Here is a 14555-nt window from a genome sequence, read left to right as displayed (position 1 = left end):
GTATTTTTAAAGCTCTTGGTTTCCACTTTTTTTTTTTATAATCAAGAACTGAGGTCTTTTATTAAAAATACTTAGAAAAACTAACTTATTTTTTTCAAAATGTCCCATAACAGCTCATATTTAATGAAGTTTAATAGATGGATTATAAGAGGTATGAATATGAAACAAGCAAAAAATTATCACTGAGCTTGACAGACAAACTGTGGAGGTCAACATACATGAAAGCCAGGATGAACATGAGTTGTTTAAACTATGTTTTTAAGATGTTTCTGGTAAGATATTTAATAGAAGGGCAAATGAAGGACAAGGGTAAGGCTTCTCCTTAAGTGAGATTTTACACATCTTGCATAAAACTGAGAAGGAAATTAAAGGAAAATGACATAAGGTGGAAAAAAATCTTAAGTGGATCTCAACCAATAGTCATTTATGTACATTCTTAGTCCCCTCGAGACACTGATGCCCCTATATAATTCAAGAATCATCTAGCCCACGTGTTCTAACATTTCATTAGATCACAGCAAGGGAGCTTAATCCAGGCATTCTCAAACTTCTGTGTCCTGCAGTTGAGTGTTTGGTAGTCAGGCATATGGCTGCCCATGAGAAATTCCAAGAACTTCAGTGCTCAGTTTGTCCAAACCCACTGGAAATCTCTTATCTAGGTATCATGTACGTTTAGGCAACAGAAATACTGTGGGGCCAGGTAAAGAAAACAGTACTGATGCCTGGATCTCTTTCTCCTCCTTTTTAACAGCAGCAAACAGTCCACATGCATGCCTTCCATTTAAATGTGATTCAGCACAGTAAAGTGCTGAAGTTTCATTCAGTGGTAATGCCATTGCCTAGTAATACAGAAGAATAAAGAATAAACCACAGAAAATGAAGAATGAGGTCCTGAAAAAGGCCTGTAGACACATTTTTTAATACCAGCTCTTCTAAATGTGAGAAGAAAGTCATGATTCTTGTTCACAAACAATTTCTCTACGAAGATCATTAGAATTAATAAAGATGATGCACAGTTACACTAGGATAACATAAGGCCCTGTCTGGAAAGGAATCAACGCTACAGAGCTTTAAGAATACGATTCCTGACGAAGAAAAGAAGAGGAAGATGACCTCTGTTAAGTCAAACTAAGAGTGAATGGCCTCATCTCAATTGTATCTGCACATGTCACACTACCGTGTCGGCCTAGATGCGCAGAAGGCACATCAAGTATGACTGGGGATCAAAGACTCCCCAGACTTCTGGGACAGACCTGGCAGAAATAAGAGATGCCTGAATCTGTTCCTCAACCTCCTCCTGTACTTTCTGTCTGGGGTGATTTAGGTGATGTCAGAAGCCATAGACTGAGTGAATGTGAGAAGAGCAGAGATAAACTATACGGGAAACAGTTAAAAATAAATAGGAGCTGTGTATTTGACAAACAGTTCTGAAACATGTAAGATTTATAACACGCTGTAATATCCCTGAAAATTTTGTAACATCATCTCAAGAGGCAGTCCATGACTGCTTCACATACGTTAGATAGGCCATAGCAAAAAGCACTGAAATCATCATTTAGGTTAACAAGAAAAAAAAAGGAAAAAAAAAAAAAAAAAAGACATGGGGAAGAAACTGAAAAGGGAAGAGAGGAAATGAGAGTCATCATGCCACCATACCTGTCCCAGCAGAATGAAAATCCAGAAGCCACTTTCTTACAGGGAAAAGAACCAGGAAGGAAGTTTTCAGCAAAATAAGGATAGCAAAAGGGAGGTTAAGCTTCCCTCTGAGCAGAAGGAGAATTTCTTTCATGGTGTTGCTCTCTGAGTCTAACAGGAAGAGACTTAAGAGGTTACATCTGCTGTGTTTCCCCAAGAGATCACTGAGAGCTGACTTGACTGCCCTTCAGGCATCTCCTCAAGGAGACTCGTTTCCCCTGTCAGACAGGAGTGTAACAAGGTCTAGTGACTACAAGACAAAACCAGCAGGATTAAGGCATGCTGCTTATAACAGGGAGTGTGTTCAGTTGCTGCAGCAATTGCCCTAGACAGCGTGTGACAGATTCTCCCTTGGTATGAGGTCTCTGAATCAAAGCAACATCTTTTAAAAGACAGGTTTGCTCTTAATCTAAAGGTAAAAAATTTTATGCAGGATTATCAAATGTACAAACGTGGCCCTTGTTTGACAGGAATGTAAGTAAGATAACCATAATATAGCTGTTTCTCCTACCTTAAAATCTATAAAACTGCAGAGGAACAAAGCTTTTATTGTCTTTTTGCATCTCACTAAAATCAAGTACCAGTTGCAGAGAACTCTTCCTTCGAAGTCAGGTGCCCCCTGCTAAGGGGTGGCTTCTTCCCCTGTGTTTGGCACTTTGCTCATAGAGGCTCAGAGGGGCTCACACTGCAAGTCTCTCAGTTGGTTATCATTCCTCCAGTATAGCCTAAGAGGGAAGAACAGCTGTTCTGAGAACCCCTTCGCTGAGAGCTATGTGAGATGTGTGGCAGGTTTCAAATATCGGATGGTTAAAAGTCCATGAAGACTAAGGATTATATGGCTGAGCCAGGATGCAGTCACAGCCCTGATCCTACAGTCAACACCAATAACTTCTGATGTTCCTGTGCATAAATTGTCCACTGATTAAAGAGCATTAAGAACAGTATCCCCATGTCATGGCTTTTCTGTGATTACCCGCTAAGAATTTCTTTGCAGCTTTTTCATAGATCCTCTGTACTTGCCAGTAACAAGTCTCATAACATGGAATGACCTGATTTTCCCCTTCATTTCTTTTGCTTTTTGCTTCTTATTTGGCCTTAGGCTTGGAGGGAGACTGTGTCTGCCTAGGTATTTTGAGAGGTCCTGCGTGCTGAATTTGCTACTGCAAACCTCATCGTTATTTTTGCTATTAGAATCATTACTCCATGCTCAGATGCCATGCAAGAAAATGAGGCAGCTGGCAGACAGCCTAATAGATCATAGATTATACACTGTCAGAGATGCAAGCTGTACTTACCTTAAGATTTTAATATCTTTAAAACCTGTGATAAATTATCAAGAAAAGTAATATAAAACATAGGATAAAGTGTGAGCTCAGTTTACTTCAGGCTTTCTACTATGTAGGGACCAAAGAAGAGGTGCAGAATGGGTGGATCACGTTTTTTATAGCTTGGCTGCAATGTCAAAATTGGATTGGCTTAAAATATTTATGACATGAGTGAAAGAAAATCTGTGAAATACTCAGAACTTAATGTGCATACTCTTAATGTGCTTGGTTGAGGACAGCAGAGCGGGGAATTGAGAATAACTTGTTTACTGCCAAACAGGTCTCCGTAGTACCTATCTTCGCTATGTATTAAAAATCATGGCTGAGGCCAGGAATGCCGGAGCTGGAATTAAGGACAAGAACACACAATAACTTTAAGTAATGGCAGAGAGATTTAAATAGCACACATCAGCAGAAAAGAATGGGGAAACCTACAGTACACTGACTTCATTGATACCCCATTTATCAGCAATTACTGACTCCATTAAAGGCAGAGTTTACAGCAGACAGAGAAACAGAGCCTAAAATATGTCCCAACAGATGGACGGAGAGTGTCAGTGATGCCGTATTTCAAAGGCATCTGCAACTTTGTTATCATTGTACATGGAGTCAGAAAGACAGCGAAAAACACTGGAGTAAGGGCCAGCAAATGATTTACTTGACCCTGCATGGGCAGAACTGACAGCAAAAACCTCATTAATTCCTCAGGTCATTCTGGAAGACATTAATTTGGTTTGGACTGGGGACGAGGGGAGATTTTCCAGACATACACCAGGAATTATGAAATCTCTATAGCCAGAGGAAATATGTCCAAATCACTTTCTGCATAAATCAAGCTGACTTTCTGAAGAAGGATAATATGCCTAATCAGGGGAGTTATGGAACTTCTTGTACTTATTAGACAGAAAATAAAACAGTATATTATTTGATAATCAACTTGGGGAAGATTTTTTTTTTTTCTCTTTCTTTTGCTCTTGCCAGAGAAGAGCTGGAAAACAAGTCTCTGGTGTGTGAATGGCTGTGCGTGCTCTGATGGTATTCGTGTGTTTGCAGAGTGATATGTGGATATGCACACGTATTTACATACATAATGCATGTGTCTAATTTTACTCAGCCTGCTGTATTGATGCACCTTTTGGCCTTCTACCTCCATGCTGCAGAATGCCAAGGACCATCATCTTCCCTCTCTGACACTCTTCAGCTCTCACTCAACATCAGCCAGAAGCAGCTGGTGAGCAGGGGGCCAGTAGGGCTGAGCTGCTCCTCAGACCATGCTTCTGCTGCTGCATGGCCCCTCTCCACCAGAACTGGTGGGACCATTGATTTGTGGACAGATTGAAACCAAGTCTGGCCTGCGGGACTGCATGGGGTGAGCAGGAGTCCTCCTGTGCAAGTGATCCAAGCTTAAAAAAGAAGAGATTTGGCTAGGTGTCCCTATCCTCATGGTTGGGATCTCCAGACCCAACAGCAAAAAGAGCCCTTACAAATAGCCAGGACCTGCAAGCCCCCCTTCTCCACCCCACTCCCCACCATAGATGCTTTCCAGTGCTTATACATAAGCCCTTGCTGCACAGGGTATCTTCCTCTGTACAAGATGCATTCATCATGTTTAGAGAAGGGTTATCTCTCCCTGAAAAGAACATGCATTAGTACTTTTTACTCATTCAACACTGGACACTCCCTATCAACAACAGCCTGCCGAAAGGGAAGAAAGAGGTGAATTAATCATGGGAAGAGACAATTTAAAGAAGTTTGGCTATAAAACGGAGTTCATTAGGAGGCCATAATGTATTACGGACTAGCAAGCTGCAGTTTCCCCACCTCTGCCATCCTAGTCAACCATAAACAGTGCTAATTGCATTGACACCAAGCTGTAGGATGGCAGACGACCTCTTTTAACTACTTCCGCAGAGCACAAAAAGTCACACAACACGTTAATTTGTCTATTGCAAATGCAAGTCCTCTTGCAAGATGCTTAGCCTCTTATCTCCTCAGATTGAGAGAACAGTATTAAGTGCTCTGTAGTATTCACTGTAGAGCTGCAATTATAATAATAATCATGTTACTTGGCCTTAGCATGGCAATCAGAGATCTCAAATCCCATTGCAAGTGTGCATGGTATAGAATCAAAGAATCACTACATCTCCATAGTTCTTGAACACCTTCAGGGACAGTGACTTCACCACCTCCTTGGGCAGCTGTGCCACTGCAGCACCACTCTTTCTGAGGAGAAATATTTCCTGGTATCCAACCTGAACCTCACCTGGCATATCTTGAGGTCATTACCTCACATCCTATCACTCCAGAGAATATATCTCCATAGGCATAGAACCAAGAGAACCCTGGCTGGGAGCATAACACAAGTCCCTTTTCCCCTTCCATCCTCCAGTATATGGCAGTATCCATTTCCCCTGCTTTTTCTGATTTGCTTAAAATACATTACACTAATTATTAACTCCTTTTCCTGGATATAGATTTCCCTCAATTTTTATTTCGTATTATTAACAAGCAAAACAACTCCATGGAAGATACTGGCCCTGTAGGGGATTGGTTTGGGGGCAAAAGGAGCAATTAAACAATGGACTGAAATACTAACTGACTCAGGACAGTGTTTTGTGCAGCCTGCCCATCGACTGCTTTGGACTGAGTGACAATAAGCCAGTTTTTTAAAGAAGAACATGGGGCTGTTGGAGCTGGACCAGAGGAGGGCCACGAAATGATCAGAGGGCTGGAGCACCTCCCCTACGAGGACAGGTGGAGAGAAGTAGGTGAGCTTCGAGGTCTTTTCAAACCTGAACCATTCTGTGATTCTATGATTTTCAGATATGCTCAGACTGTCTCTCTAGTGATGTAAAGGGTTCGGAAATAAAAGTGAAATATATGTAAGACCAGCTTACATGAGCAGACTGACAGAAACCAAGCTCAGTACAAATGAAAATCAGAGAACAGGAAGGAATTGTTGAGCCATGAAAATTCACTGCTGGAATCCAGCATAACAAATGGCCCTGTTTTAAATAAAAACTGAGATTATTCAGATATACCAAGAGTATTTTCCCCACCATTCTCTGCACTCTTTTCTTTATTCTCTTTTATTTTTTCTCCCTTTCCCACTCTTTTCCCTTCCCCGCTTCTGTCAGAATGAGCACCGAACTACTTTCAGTTTGTTTTCCATTCAACTCCTGCTCAATTTTACTTCCAGATTCTCATGCTCAACACAATGCTGAAAAACCTAAGCTGAAAATACAGTGATAACATGTTTGCTTGTTGCTCTTGTTTTTAAATATTTCCCCGGGGATTTGTAACAAATCATAAAAATGTTTTCTACTGGTCTTAAATATAGTAAAAGCTTATTTAATTTAATCAAAACTTAAATATTAAGCCAAGTTTCATTGCACAATGTGTTTCTTTAATGGAAAAAGCTAATGAAAAACACACTAGGCCAAATTCACTCTATTTTCTTCACCAGGGAGATACTTGCTCCTTTATTACCAAGGATCATTTGTTTTGCTTCATTTTTCTGGGAACTGCCGGCAAATTTGTATAATCAGGCAGTGTTCTGCACATATTTTTCATGGTTAATTCTGAAAGAGTTTTGTCCCCATTTCTACCCCTAGAGCAGCTTTTTTTGTTGGGTTTTGTCTTTCGGAATGTGAATCTCGGCTGGGTGACTCACTGGGACACTAAGTTTATCTTCATCTGTTTTACAGTAATTGGACTGGAGCAATTTCTGCAGCAGTGTCTGAGGCTGTTTCCCGCTTTGAACTCGCCACTCTCACTGACGTATGTTAATTTTAGTGATTACACAAACGAGACTCCAGCCAATAAAGTTGCTGTAGTCAAACGCATGGCTCTGATCCAAGTCTCTCTTGCTTTATCTTCAGAACTGCTGCTTCACACCATGAATGAACTGCAATCAAATAAAAATATTCACCACAACAGCTTGTCAGCAGCGCAACGTGCACTATTGCTTCTTTTGCTGCAGGATTTGGGATTTCATGGCGCTACATTCTGCCTATGAATGCCTGAAAAACTCCTATCTGGGTTATAAAAGGACATTTATTCAATGAGGAGGAAAAAAAATAAAAGGAAACCGTTCAATGTTTCAGTTTTCATTCAGGTAAAATCCCAGTTCAGAAGGGGCAGGGAAGCATGTGCTGAAAATGAAGTGTGTGTGCAAGTCCCACTGAAGCCAGGTAGATTGTAAGCATATGCTGAAATGCTTATTTAAATTGGGCCCTTAATTATTATGTGCTAGGAGATTGAACTATGCTTCATATTATTTTCATACATCTATATTTATAGATGTGTGGGTGGGTGGGTGTGCACGGATATATGTAAGCTGTTCGCTAAAGAACATTAAAAATGAAACAAAAAAAAAGTCCCCCTCATCCCTTCTCCTGAAGTGACAGATTATTTGATGGTTTTGACAAGCAAGACTTTAACATTTGGTCGAAACAGCCATTCAGAGAAAGAAAAATGAGTCTGGCCTCACTTTTACTTGCTTTTCTGGCAGAGTTCGCAGCTTGAGCATCACTGCTGCCAGGATCCCAGCCCATCCTTGCACATCTCACTCAGGTGGAGTGCATCTCAGCTCGCATTTGTTCTGTGCTTTAACAACTCAGCTGTCATTTGAACTTATACTCTTCTCCAATTCCATCAATTGTTCCAATCATTTATTTATATCAAGTTTAAAGTGGATATAATGTTAAAGTACTGTTCACCTAACAGTGGATTTTCTCCATGATATATCTCAGTCCCATCAGTTTATAAAGGGAGTAACTCTGCAGAGCTCTATCTAATGATACCCCTGCCTGTACCCTTCTAAGACAAGCTGGTGTTCCTGATATTGTACAAATGCAGGAAACTAATGAAATGCAGAGGCTGGGGGGAGGATTAATAAAAGTTCTCAAATCCACAAGTTCAAAAACCGTTTTATAGACCATCAAATGTAAAGTAAGGAAAAAAATGAATGCTTTGAGGAGGGATTTGATTTAGAGAGGGCAAGATGTTTGGCTCCAAGCAAGAAGGAGCAGGCACAAGAGAAACAGTGTGGACTGTCCCAAGGAAGGGATGGAAACGTAGTCCAGGAGAGCAGCCCACCAGTAGGAAATGAGGGAAGGTGAAGCAGCTCCTGAGGGGTTTTGCAAGGCAGGAAAGTGGTTTTGAACTGAATTCAGCAGTGGATAAGAAGGTGACAGGAGATGGGAGCAATATGAATGAAAAATAGTTCAGCCACAAAATTCAGCATGCATTAAAGTTTCAAGAAAAGGGTTGGTTTTTTTTCCTGATCTTATTAAAAATAAAATAGAATAAAATAAAATAAAATAAAATAAAATAACATAAAATAAAATAAAATAAAATAAAATAAAATAAAATAAAAAATTTAAAAAGAGAGAGTTGCAATTGCTGATGTGTGAATTCTTGGCAAGCTATTGCTTATAAGTTAATGACAGACCTGCCAGCAAGGAGATGCAGCCAGACTCAGAAATTTTGGTCTCCTTGTGAGCAGAGAATCACAGAATCATAAAGTTTGGAAAAGATCACCTAGTCCAATTGTCCAAGAGAGGCACAGAAATGTTAGAAGTATTGCAAATTTCATTACCAGCAGAGCTAGGGAAATGTCTCCATCTTGCTCCAGACATATCCACCAGGGCAGGTCACACGTGGGACCTGGATCCTCCAAGACTTGGGAAAGGATAAGAACCAAAGACACATGGAAAGAGAGCAACACTGAATGCTCCTGTTGCATATGCTTATTCTCCACCTCCCTGCTTCCAAGGTAAATGCATCAAGGATCTGCCTCATTCACCCTGTGGGCAAATGGGCACAACAGCAGGGACATAAAGTCTGCATCCTTTTTGCTTACCTTTGCACCCAGAGGTATGAAGTGCTTGTTTGAAGAGAGATGCTACATACCACTGCCTCGTGAATTAGAAGTCATGAAGAAAGAACAAGGCAGAAAATAGACTTCTGTTTGTAAAGACAGACCTGGAGCAAAGGTGAGGATGACAGGGCTGCTAGGTTCTGCAGCTGCACTGAGCAGATTTCTTGCTAACTTTGTCCATGTTTAGCAGTTGCCACCAATTCCCATAAATATATCTCCCACAAAAGGCATGGCACCCGAAGACCAGCTCTATCCCTGCTACCCAATATGTAAGAAATTCATGTTGCCATTAGGTTTTATCACAGCTGGGCTCAATTGGGACACTCAGCAGAACCCTTAAGCCAGTCGCTTCAGCTATGTTATTGCTCTTAGCAGGCAGAAGGCAAATGGCTGCAGGAATGTTTTATGTTTCTGTTCCATCCCTGAAGTTTCCTGTTGTTTAGAAAACCTCCTGGATACAAGGGAGATGAATTATTGATATGCCAGCCTTGGGAAGGAAAAAGCAAGGCAAGGTTAGAAAAAGGGAAGGGACCTTTGTCTCGCGTAAACTGTATAATAAAGCAGGACATTTGGTTCCCAGGGAGCTGTACACAATAGAGAGAAATCAGGCTAACACAGTCTGATGTTTATAAACTGCTAATCACAGTGATTCAGTACACATCTCTGGCTTTGCTGCATGCACAGGAGTCCGACCTCCAGGCTGGCTCTGGGGACCTAGGCTCAGCTATGACCATGTGTGCAAGAGACACTTACAGGGCCGATGCTTGTGGAGAACAGCCATCTTAGCCACACATAGAAATAACCTGAAACAGAATCAGTCTGGAAAAGGAATTTTTCAACTGCCCTGCAGCAAGTGCATCCCACTAACACAACACTACTGTACACTCAGCAGTAAGAAATGGGAGCTGAGGAATCCACCCACACATACGGCGCAGACTCTCATGTACAGTTTGATTAGCCCCATCAGCTGGGACATTGCTCTTCTGCATGATTGACATCTGTGGGTTTGTACCACTGGTATCTTCCTACTTCTCTAGAGCTCCTATATATGGCTCACCACCAGCCACTTCCCCCTCAGCTGCGCACGCTGAGGGCAGTTGGGAAAGTTGCAAAAACACTGGTTCACTCTTCCATGTAATTATCTCCTCACTGTTCTTAGAAAGTTGAGAGTCACGCTCTAAAACCGTACAGCACGGTGATGAGTACCTGATGCGGCACTTGCAATGTCTCACCACCAAGCCTCTGAGCCAAGCGCAGGACACACAAAGAGGTCCCACTGTGGTGCTGAGCTTCTTCAATGAGATCATCACTATCCTGTCTTGGTTTTGGAAAGCAGAAAATAAAAATAAGTCAGGCAGAGATGCTCATGACTGATGGTCGTAGATGGAGAATGACATAAGGACATTGCTTGCCAGGAGAGAGAAACGAAGGAGCGGTCTTTCAGTTCACTCGAAAAACCAAACAAGAAAGGAGCATGAAGGGGAAGCACTGCCTGAAATGGACCTGAAATGTGTTTTGGTTTGGGATTGGGGTGTTTTGTTTCATAAAACTGAAAAACTGGAGGGAAATTAAGTTTGAGCTGAAGGCTGTATTTTCGTTCCTTCTTGAGTTTTTAATGTCATTCTCAAGCAGTTTCAATAAAACTGAAGTAAATCGTAAGCGAACGTTGGTTTTGAATAATGTTATTGAAAGGTTGTCTTTAAAATGTCAACATCAAATGTTTCAATGTTTTCAGACTTGATCTAACTACAATTCATTTTCCTTGCAGAAATTTTGTATTTATTCTAAATATGTGTTTGCCAGTGGAAAAAATAAAAGCAGCTGAAAATTGTTAGCCTGCATTATTTACCAGTACAAATTTTCACATGAAAAAAATCTTGCCAAAAATAAATGTCACACAGCAAATATTGGATCTGACTGGATACAGCTACTAAGGATGGACAGGGTCACAAAATGCTATGACCTCCCTAATTTTGACAGTTGGCAGCAGCAAATGGAAACTTCCTCTTGTAAAAGGATAAAAAATGATTTAGGATGATAAGCCTCCAAGTCTGTGAGTAAGTTAAGGAGCCCCTCTGACAACACAAAAACAGGCTGCTTAAAAAATAATAACTTCTGGTCAAAAGATTTCAACATTTTTCTCTACATTTTCTACTCAGAATTTCATTTGCTTTTGGTTAAAAATAAGGAAAGGATGCATCAATTCTGAGTTCTACCATCTTCTTAGGGATTGCCTTAATAATTCTAAGAATGTTTTAGAATTCTTTTATACAAAATCATTTTAGTATGTTTGCATACATAAAACAAGTGCAAGTCAAAACACGCAGGTTCAAACAAATTCAATCGAATACCTTGTTCCAATTTTTTTTCCACATTGCTATTGCATGTTGTCACAGTAGAATCATTAGGGTTGGAAAAGACCACGAAGACCATCATGTCCAACTGCCAACCCATCTCCACCATGTCCATTAACCCATGTCCCTCAGTGCCGTATCTACACGGCTCTTGAACACCTCCAGGGACATCGACTTCACCACCTCCCAGGGCATCCTGCTCCAATGCCTCACATTTTTTCCACTCTTTCTGAAAAGAAGTTCTTCCTAATATCCAACCTGAATCTCCCCTGGTGCAGCTTGAGGTCGTTCCCTCTTGTGCTACTGCTATTACCTGGGAGGAGAGGTTGACACCACCTCACCACAAACTCCTTTAAGATAACTGTGAAGAGCAGTATGACTGGGGGGATTTGCCATCTTTTTCTTTCTTGGTTTCCTCCTTATTGAATCAGAAGAAATCCATGGAGAGGGAGATTTCTCATGCAGCAACTGCCTCCACCAAGTCAAAGCCCATTTCCTTGCACTGCTGGGATGGAGTATCCAGCCAGCAAGGCCAGCAGTCATCACAAACAGTAAACATTCTCCAGCAACATAAACCCTCAAAGAACTAGACTGATTTGGCCAGGATCTGTGAACCCAGTGCAGATGTAATGGGATGGACCATAGCAGCCTTTCTGCAACTTGCTCCAAGCTCTGCCCCCTCATCACCTCCCGGCTGTGGTGACTGACCCTTTGTCCCCTGCCATTAGCTGGGGCTGGCCCAGGCCCCCCAGCAAGGCCTCCCACTGAGCAAACAGAGACCCAGGAAGGCTGGGCCAAGAGCAGCCGCTCCTCTGATGAAGATAAATGGTGTGGCATAGATCAGCAGACTATCTGGTGCGTCCATCACCTGCCACTCGATTAGCCATAATGAGCTCTGGATGAGCCTGCATGGAGGAGTTGTGCTGTTAATTCGTTGGGCTGCTCAGGCCTAAAGACCACAGAGGAGGCAGCAGAAGCACAGTTGAGCATACCTAGCAAATCCACGGAGATAGCAGCCATTAATTAACTCTGTGTGTTTATTTGGAAGGACAGCCATGCAGGAGATGAGATTTAGCCCCTGGAATCCAGCACATTTGGTTTTGCACCTCATCCTCCCAAGCAGCATTTCTTAGGGATTTCAGAGTCATTTCTGGAACAACTGTCATTATTTCTGCATTTGCCTTTCAGCCTTGCCCCCCACTTTTTGGTACACAGTATGACTTGCCTCTCTGCTGTGAGGTTGCTGTATATTCAGCACAGATTTCCAGCCTGGCACTGCAGTAGGACCCCACAGTAGTCCTGAGATACTTTCTGGAGCAACACAGCAACAACTGCCAACCACAAGCCGTGCTCAGACCAGACCAGCACAAGTGTGTCTCAGAGAGCTGGCAGTAAGGGTGGGAGAATTCAAGCCCAGGGAAATTCCAACACACAGATACACAAGAGAGAGCACACAGGTCTGAATGTATCTGGCATGCAGACCGCAGAGGCGAGCTTATCTCTTGCATTTTATAATGAGAAGGTGATGGGCCAGATCTCCAAAGGTATTTAGGTGCTTCGACATTTAACCTCCCACTGATTTCAGTGGGAGGCCCACAAGGAAATTAAGCATCTAATTATTCTTGGAGGTCTGGCCCTAGAGCTCTGCTTTCCCAAGTTGTTTATCTCTCCTTCGTTTATTGCTGCCCATGAAGCCACCTCAGTAGGGCCAGTTAGCGATGAGAGACCCTGACCCCAGTCTCTTGACCCACCTTCAGCTCAAAGATGTTTGTACACAGCCACATTCATTCCTCACCCACAGTGGTACACACTCAGCTGTGGGTACAGGAGAAAGGAACAGGGGCCACAGAACAGTGGCACAGGAAAAGGGTAAAGCGCCATTACAGTAGAAGGGGCTTGTCTTTAGCATGATCTTGCCCACAGTAAACAGGTATAAATGCTGGAGACACATCATGTTCACATCCCTTCTTCACAAAGCATCTTTGGCAATGTTGATGGCAGAAAGTTGCAGCCCTAATCATGCAGTTATCAGAGTCCTCACAGTGTAGGGAGAGGCAGAAGGCAGAAAATTTCTCTAAGCAGCTGGAAAAATCATACAAACATGAGCAGATGCCAGAAGGCATCTTCTACCCCTGGTTACTTTCACTGAAGGACCACATATAAACTCTAACCCCAGGACCAATGAGGCATGTGACATCAGAATTGAAAACATCTCCTCTCCTTCCTTAACACTACAGAATCATAGAATTGTTTGAGTTGGAAGAAATCCATTAAGGCATCCATCTGGTCCAACTCCGCTGCAGTGAACAAGGACACCTACAGCTAGAGAAGACTGCTCAGAGCCCTGTTCAGTCTGACCTTGAATGTCTCCAGGGACAGAGCATCCACCACCTCTCTGGGCGACCTGTGTCAGTGCCTCACCACTCTGACTGTAAAAAATTTCTTCCTTATAATCAATCTGAATTTCCCCTCCTTTTATTTGAAACCATTTCCCCTTGTCCTATCACAACAGACCCTGCTAAAGAGTCTGTCCCCTTCTTTCTTACAGCCCCCTCCTTTGGATATTGAAAGGCTGCTATCAGGTCTCCCTGGAGCCTTCTCTTCTTCAGGCTGAACAGTCCCAACTCTCTCAGCCTGTCCTCATAAGGGAGATTTTCCATTCATTGGATCATTTTTATGGCCCTCCTCTTTCCCAGTTAGAACTTATGTCATGGAAGCACTCCTCCACTGGGTAATCATCACTGGTTAATTTGACTGGTGATCTGGTAGCCCCTTGACTCGTTCAAAGACATTATGGCCATCCCCCTGTTTTTAAGGCTGTGGTGGCTCTGGTTGCTCCCATCACGCCTCCACAAGTGGGTGGTGAACCTCCCAGGCTGAACATGGCTAGCACAGGAAGAAAAGAGAATTTTCCCTCAAGGAGTGTTGACCACCCTCTTGTAGGGTTGTAGAGAAATCCCCCACACCACGCAGGAATGTGCCTCAAATCACTGCCAAGTTCTTCACAACTGCTTTGAAACAAGTAAAGTCTGGCAGCAGATTTTGATAGTGGGCCCTATGTGGTGTATCAGCATCTGTGATCTCAGAGACAGTCACACTAAGGGACACGCTAAACTGAAAACTATCAAAGCTTTTCCTACAGCAGAGTTTGCAGCTGAGGTCCATTGCTGATCGTGTCACTGGTCCCTACAGCTGGATGCTTTCCTGCTTCCAGCAATGGCCAAGAAGTGTTCGTGTCTACCAAAATTATATCCCAGAACATTAGAGAATAAATTCACTTCTTGTGAAATAGAGGTC

General features: G+C 42.4%; 1 long non-coding RNA gene across 1 annotated transcript; it reads left to right on the top strand.

The window, feature by feature from the left end:
- The first annotated feature begins 5277 nt into the window (after positions 1-5277).
- On the top strand, positions 5278-8283 carry LOC125690049 (uncharacterized). Its single transcript, XR_007375480.1, has 3 exons — positions 5278-5788; positions 6728-6800; positions 6902-8283. It is a non-coding gene; the product is annotated as an uncharacterized LOC125690049 (long non-coding RNA).
- Positions 8284-14555: the final 6272 nt, after the last annotated feature.

Source organism: Lagopus muta, chromosome 2 (assembly GCF_023343835.1).
Source record: "Lagopus muta isolate bLagMut1 chromosome 2, bLagMut1 primary, whole genome shotgun sequence".
Lineage (NCBI taxonomy): Eukaryota > Metazoa > Chordata > Aves > Galliformes > Phasianidae > Lagopus > Lagopus muta.
The sequence above is the reverse complement of the archived record's forward strand: the minus strand, read 5'-3'. Positions and strand labels throughout refer to the sequence as shown.